The sequence below is a fragment of the Manacus vitellinus genome, unplaced genomic scaffold (genome assembly GCF_001715985.3).
Source record: "Manacus vitellinus isolate BGI_N305 unplaced genomic scaffold, ASM171598v3 scaffold_0_pilon, whole genome shotgun sequence".
NCBI lineage: Eukaryota > Metazoa > Chordata > Aves > Passeriformes > Pipridae > Manacus > Manacus vitellinus.
The window spans coordinates 17,261,131-17,269,232 of record NW_021938789.1 but is presented as its reverse complement, the minus strand read 5'-3'; positions in this window follow the sequence as shown (position 1 = coordinate 17,269,232).

The window sequence follows — 8,102 nt, the reverse complement described above, 5'->3', positions numbered from 1 at the left end:
TCGGCGGGGTGCACTGCACGCACCGTCTGTGCGATGGGAGGCACTTACCTCGTACCCACGAATAGGCCGACGGACTTCACTCGAAGCAATACTTTTTGAAAAAGTGTATCTTGGCTGACTGTCTCGATTCCATTGGTTACGGAAAGTTGCTGCCACTAATTCGCAATAGTGTGTTTACACTGGTTATAGTGTGCCATATAAAGTCCTGTCCTCTCCTGACTGATGCATGGTACCTAAACGTGAGGCTAAGGAAGAGGGGAATGCTGTGCTTGGCAAGGCCCTGTCCAATGCAAACTGTGTGGACAGATGAAAAGCTAGTGATACTTGTAAATGGAGAGGTCATCCTGTGGGACTCCGATTACCTTCTTTTGTTGGTAAAGTTAGTGGTAGGGACTGAGTATCTCCAGCTCTGTAGGACCAGTCTGTGTGTTTAACTGCCTGAATAGAACCCTAAATGTAATATACCTGTGGGTTTTGTATGTTTGGGTTGAAATGTCTGTTCTCTTTGATTATTATAGACCCAGTCAATAATGCTGTAAAAAACAAAACGAAAATGGAAAGGGGAAGGGTTGGGGAAGTGTTTTCAAACACACAGCTGTGTGCATGTTCAGTCTATGTCTTTATTTCTGAGATGTTTTAGTGCATCCCTTGACTTAGCTTGGTAGTCTATATGGCTTTAAAAAAGCAAATTAAGACAACAATCTGAGGCCCTGAAGGGTATGACTCAGTGACATAACAATAAATTGTAGTATCTCCTGCTAAGTAATTACATTGTATCATGTCACAACAAGGTATTGTTGAAATACTATCATGTAGCTCATCAAGTGTCATTTTTTTATTATAAGCCTATAAAGTAAACAGAATTGCTGTGTTATAACATACACATGGGCACAAAACATTTCATTAGGGCTGTGAAAAGGAGCTGCTGTAGTTTTCTTGCACGAACGTGTCAAGATAAAGTAGTTATGTCCCAGGTTTGCATTCTTTTATTCTGAGACTAGCAGAAGTTAAACAGCTAACTAGAACCCTTAGGTCAGAGGCAGAGCTGTTTTGATATCAAATCATGAAAAATGCCAAAATATTTAGTAGTAGCCAGCATGCTGCTTCTGGTGAAATCACCAGCTTTTCTTGCTATTACCTAGTTCTGGCCTCAGATGAACCTGTTTTAATCCAGTGTAATTTTAGGGTTTTCATGTGAAGTGGTAGAGAGGAGAGGGAGGAATTGTGAATGATGCTTTTGCAATGTCAAGCAATACTATACACCTGTCAGCATTTTGTTCCTTCTTGAATTTGGTTTTTCATAATTTAACAATTCCAAAACTTGAAGGGAAGTTCAAATTCTGAAGGGAGCAGAATCTCATTGATTTTAATGGGAATTGAAAAATCAGACAGAGAAGCTGGGAGCAGAGAGAGTCCTTGCCATCTGGTTAGCAGACCCAGCAGTTTTAAGCAGGTCTGGAAGTGTTTCTAGATCAAAGGACTGGTTGATGGCAGCCCTTAACATCTTACAGCACAACACCTCCTCCATCTCTGCTCTGCCCATCATCCCCATAGCATTTCAAAGGTTGACATGCTGAATGACTTCTGTCTCAAAACGGAAGGAAGAAAAGTGGTATGCAAATCCCTGGTATTGAAAGAAAGAATGCTGCTTGAGTGTCCTTTGTTTTGTAGCACATGCCATGAGCCCTTGCCATGGGATGGAGCATTTGATATGATGGGGCCTTGAAGATCCATGTTCCCAAGTTTCTTAAATAAGCAGACAGGAGGTTTTATGTACAGTGAGTGGAAGTGAACATACGGATCTCTGGTGTAAACAAATTGGTATTAAAATGTTAAATGAAAGGGTATAATATGTTCGCATGTCTGTTAAAAGATGAAATCCAGCCGTTTGGTGAAATGAACCCTGATTCAGCTGAATTACCATTGTGATGAATGTGACTGAAATTGTACGCAAATTTATGGCTTTTACAGGTAAAAACCATAATCGGCTTCCCAAAAATTGGTTAAAAAAATAAAAGTAGTCAAGAATTTTGCGTACTTTTTCAGTCCTTAACTGAGCTTCAGGTTATGGGGTGAAGTGGAATTAGTTTGCTGGACACAGGCAATGCCATTGTTCAGCTGGCATTCCTTCCAAGTTGCTCTGTGTTACAAAATGTACTATATATATAGTGATATTTATGCAGGGAAAATGTCCACTGGAATCAGTGGGCTTTTCCCTTAGTCTACAGATAGAGGGTAAGGCCTTGACATGTTTGAAGTATTTGGATATCCATGTATAAACTTACTCTATTCTGCAGAGTTTCAGGTCAGATAGTCACCTCATACATCTGGTACTCCCTGAACTGCTTCTGGAAGGAATGAGGGAGAGGTCATCACATAGCCAGCAATATTCATTACTTTTGTTAAACACAGTTCACATCTTGGAAGAACCATAAATTTTATACTTAAAATGCTATTAATTTATTGTACCCCAAATGTTTAATCTCCGCAGTATGGTGATGATGCATGCTTTAATTCCAAGTTGTTAGAAATGTGGAAGTTGAGGCAGTATGAATTTAAATAGAAGTTTAAATGAGTTAAAAGCTTAGGTATGTCTATGCTGCAGTCATGGACATACCTGAGCTGGTTTAAAACTAGTCAGCTGGGGAGCTAGTAGCAGTCTAGCTGTGGTGGTGTGGACTGTGTAGCTGTCTGGAAAACATACCCAAAAAGCTGGGTAAATACTTTAGTGGTTAGGCTGGCCTGAACTCAAAGGCTAGGCTACTACCAGTGCCCAGGATAGCTAATTTAAAGCTTGCCTGGCTTCATTTACACAGTATTACAGTCACATCAGTTGTGACTATAGTATAGACATATCCTTCTGTGAATTCTATGACTCAGCCTTGTCTTCTGGCAGATATTCCTATGCTGTTCTGGGAGTTGTGTGGGTAGTGTCCCTGGGAAAGGCCTTTGCAGGTATTAAAAAACTCACAGCACAACTTCAGATGCACTTCTACTGCATTGAAACTTCCCATATTGAAATGGTGGGCTCTCATCTTCTAGCTACTTGTGAGCAACTTGTGAGTCAACCTGGGTGTTTGCATAATTGGGACCTTATTGTTTGCTTGGAGGAAGGGCAAGGTGGTGGTGAGTAGCCAGGCTTCCCAGCTCTGTCACACAGGTGTGGACACGAGGAAACCAGTGGAGGAGCTTGGGCAGAGCTGGTGTTGAGGTACACGGGGCTTAGGGCAGAGGCAAATGTGTGAACCCCTCCCTGCCTCCCTCCTGCCCACATGTGGATGATGAGCCCTGTTGCCTGACCTAGCCCAGGTTCTTCCTCCTGCCTGCCCCTTCCTGTGTCCCGAGGACCAAGAAAATTACTGTAGTTCCTCAGCCCTGAAATTAATTCACATTTTGTGTAGAAACAAATTTCAGACACCACAACACAAGGTTCTTTTGTGTTCACTGCCTCACATAAGGAAAGGATGGACAGCTGCTCTTTCTAGTTAAAATCACTGAGTTGCACATGGCTGCTTTTAATAAGAATCAACTCTCTGAGGGTCTGCCCTCAAGTCCACTTCAGTAATCAAAATTATAGAGGCAACATGTGAGGGCTGGGGGGTGTCTGTGTTGAATTCCTTGTTGTATGTTGATGTTTTTGAGAACAGACATGATTTTGTTGCAGATGTAATTGCTACTGAAGGGTGCTGAGCTTGAATTTCATTATTTGAAGTGTAGAAAGATTTTTGTGTCCAGGATGTAGTTGGGGGACACAGCAGAAAGAATAACAATTTTGGAAGCAATAGCCAATATGTATGTGTGAAGACTGTTGGGTCTGGAGACCAAATTCTCCTCAAATTTATGCTGCTATGAACTCGAGAAGAGGTGTGGATGATGTTATAATGAAGGACACAGCCTCAGTGTGTAGGTGCCCTGTCTCTTAATACTGTTCTTGAGCTTTATTACTATAATGATGTTTTCCTCAGTACTGGGGCTGGAATTTCTTCTTATAGTGTAGAACAGGAAACAGAAAGATGATGTGATTCGCTCATAGAAAAATGTATGCAGTCGGTGGTTTGGTTATAAATGTTCTATTGCTTTTAGTCTTTGTCCGCTGTTCCTTCCCAACAGAAAGCAATGGGAAACACGTGGATAAGAAGTGAGTTTCTCTGTTAACTTTCACTGTATAAAGATTTGTTCCTTATTCCAAAATATACTCTGAAAGTCTTGAATTGATGGGAAGTGGAGAGAAGTAATTCTGCTCTTTGCTATTCTCAAAAAAATCTTGTAATGCACCAGTTAGACAGAAAGTTGAATTGTTAACAGATCAAAGTTGACTTTGCTGTGCAAGAAGTAATTTAGAGGTGTCTATTTTACATCCATTGAGGTCTGTATCACATGTACCATATCACATAATGAGGTCCATATCACTTGACTTTGCTCAGTTAGTCAGCTCAATAGAGTAATGCCAGGTTACTCCTAGGGGAAAATCAAGGAAAACCTTGGATCTTCCAGAACACAGTTAAGGCTATCTAACTGTTGTAGGCTATAGTTAAGGCTACTAGACCTTTGGTTATTATTTATTTGCTTGACAGATGGGAAAATAGGTAAATTTCAAGATATTTTTTGTTGAGGGTTTTTTTGTTTGTTTCATTAATTTATTTACCCATTTTGTCATGTTTTATTATGCATGGCTTCACCTTTATATAACTTGAGTAGGACACAGATTGACCTTTGGAGGTCTTATATATCCAGAGATCACAGGTTTTGATGTGTCCTGCAAGAATGGAGGAACAACTGTGGGTCTAATTAGAGTGATTGAGAACTGTCTTAAAATATGGAAGATGGTAAACCCCATTTTTGCTTTTTTTTTTTTTTTCTTCCTTTCACATTTGGGGAGTTTGTTTGCTTGTGTAGTTTAGGATATACTGTCAAGAATTAAAGAGTCCAGTTCAGGTCTGATGTAACTCCATTGACTTACTGGAATTTCCAGAGTCAAAAATGACTCATAATGCTAAATATTCAAAAACAAACTCCAAAAGCATGCAGTTTTGGGAAACAGGTTTTTTGTTGTTGTTGTTGTTTCCTTGCAAAGCTGGTATTGTTTGAAAAACATATACCAGCAGAACTTGAAAAGTTAATGTAGAGCTGAAAAATGCTGTCTCTCTTTTACTCTATTGTCATTGAATACTTACTGAAAAGTTAGCACATTTCTTCCCCGAATTGTGAAGTGCTGATATGACTATCAGACAAAATGTAGAATTTAATTTGTTTGACTGAAGAGTGTACTGAAATTGGTGTGATATTTGTTCCTTCTCTTGCTGTTTGAAAAACCTTTGCAGACTCTGACCAGTTTGTACTAGCTGCCATCTTTGTCTAATTTTTGTATATTAAAAATATCACTATATAAAATAAGTGTTTCAGTAAAGGCTGTGACAGCCTGGAGAAGAAATGGTGTCAGGAGACCTAATGGCATCTCCCACGCACCTAATGGAGGTTACTGAGAAGGTGAAGCTGAAGTTGAAAACAGTGTAAGAATGGGAGATTGGTCCTAAAAATGAGGGAATGAGGGAGGGGAATTCTAGCCAAAACAAGAAAAAACATTGTTTTGCTATGAAGTTTTGGAGCAGGTTGCCCAGAGAGGCTCTTATGTATTTTCAAAAGGTTTTCAGGATCTGACTAGACAAAGCCTAGACAAACCCATTCTGAACTCAGAGCTGAACCAACTCTGAACAGGAGATTATACTAAATGACTTCCTGAGCTTCCTTCCAACCTGACCTACACTGTGATTCTGTGATTCTGTGATTCTGCATTAAGTACCACTTTTAGGGGAAGATAAGGATCACTATGTACTTTAAAATCAGGCTGTTTATGGCAGCTTCTAGCTATAAGATGTTGTACTTGTTAAATAGAATTCATTCTTATTCTCTGAATGAGAACAAATTACAAGTTAAAATTCCCATAATGCAGACATTAGCAACCAAGTGGAGGAATGGCCCGTGGCTACAATCTTACATACCTATATGTAGTCCTATATGCTCCATCAAGAGTGGTATCTGTTGTGTAAAAACAGAACAAGTGCTGTTTTCTATTTTAAACAGCAATGCTATAATTTTTATTTTCCTTTTCAGTTACTGTGTATTCTAAGTATCAAAAGCAAAAAAAAAAAAAATTTTGGGAAAACATATAATTACAAAAATATTTTTTGTTATATCACCATATCTAATTTTTTTAACATAACTGCGTTTTCATGATACTTCCAAATTATTTTTTATAAAGTAATGATATTTAGAATTTCAGTGTATTAAAAAAAAATTAATGTTCTGGGTGATATCAGCTATAGCATAAAATATAGACCTCTTCTATGAAATTTAATTCTTTGCCTTCTACACAGATATCTAGTAATACCATTATTGATCCACCTGTTTTAATGAAAAGTGATTTGACAGAAATTTTTTATTATATACTTAGCAATATAATATAGGAAATATAGGAAAATATATCTATCTGCATAGCAAGATTCTATACTCATAAATTAATGAGAGATAATACCTGTTAGATGACTATTGCTTTGACCACCTGTACCTTACACATCCAGCTACAATATGAAGGCTAGATGAAATTTCACTTATACAATATGGGCAAATACTTTGAGACAGTACACCCAACAGAAACTTGAGATGAGGATTATCTTGTAGTTCTGGTTTTTCATCCTAGCTAGGGTGTGTTACCTTAATAAGTAAGCCAAATAATTACTTATTTACAGATTCAGCAAATGGTAAGGTCACACTGGCATTTCTGAGCAGAGAACCACACTGAACTGATCGGTTAAAGTGGCCTGAATTTCTTTGAAATACTCCAGTGGTAGTTATAATTCAAAAAAAGTCTATGGGATTGTAAAAGAAAAGGTATTGGGTTAGAAGTGGATGTGGCATTCAGAATATCTGAAGTCGAGGGAGTCACTAGGTACCTGTCTCCAGTTTATTTTTCAGCCTTTCATTAAGAAATACTGACCTTTAAATGACATGGAAGTAAAGAAAATCTTTCACAATACGTGCAAGTCTTCCAGTTGTACTCATTGTTTTTTCAATACAATAGGAAAAGCATTTGTACAATATGTTTTTCCAAACACCTTCAAAATTTTTCATTAATCAGATAAGACTATGACCAGAAAAACATTTTCCAGTCTAAGCTTTAAGGGAAAACTCACCATTTCTGTTTCTTTGTCTACATCACTTTGTGCTACTATTATATTTTCAAAAACAACCAGATTCTTTTTAAGTCCTAAGGTTTTCAATGTGCATCTTGAGACACTTTTGAAGGAATCAGGTTGTCAAAAAGTGAGCGTTGTGATTTAACCCCAGCTGGCAACTAAGTACTATGCAGCTGCTTGCTCTGCCCCTGCCCCCAGTGTGATGGGGAGGAGAATCAGGGAAAAAAGGTTAAATCTGTGGGTTGATGGGAATAAAATAAAATCTAATAATAATATTAAAATAAGTGTAATTAAAAGGGAAACACCAAGAAGAAAAGAGTGCAAAATAAAACCCAAGAAACACAAATGATGCACAATACAATTGGTCATCACCCACTGACAAATTCCAAGTCCATCCCTGAGCAGCAATCGGTCCCTTCTGGCCAACCCTCCAAATTCATTTACTGAGTGTGACATTCTATGTTATGGAGTATCCCTTTGGCCAGTTCAGGTCAAGTGTCCTGGCCATGCTGCCTCCCAGCTTCTTGTGCACCTCCTCACTGGCAGAGCACGGGAAGCTGGAAAGTCATTGACTTAGTGTAAGCGCTATCCAGCAACAACTAAAACATCTGTGTTATCAACGTTATTTTCATTCGAAATCTAAAACACAACCCTGTACTAGCTACTAGGAAGAAAATTCACTCTATCCCAGCCAAAATCAGGACAGTGGGGGAGTCAGTATATTATAGAAATTCTTCTCTGTTGGCATTTCTCAGGGCAACCTGGGCTATTTTTTATTTGTTTGTTTGTTTTGTGGGGTTTTGTGTGTGGGTTTTTATTTTATTGCTGATGACTGAAGGAGGAAATAGGATTGAATTGTCTGTGTATATATGTATGCACTACAAGCACTGGAGTCATGACTTGTCTTCT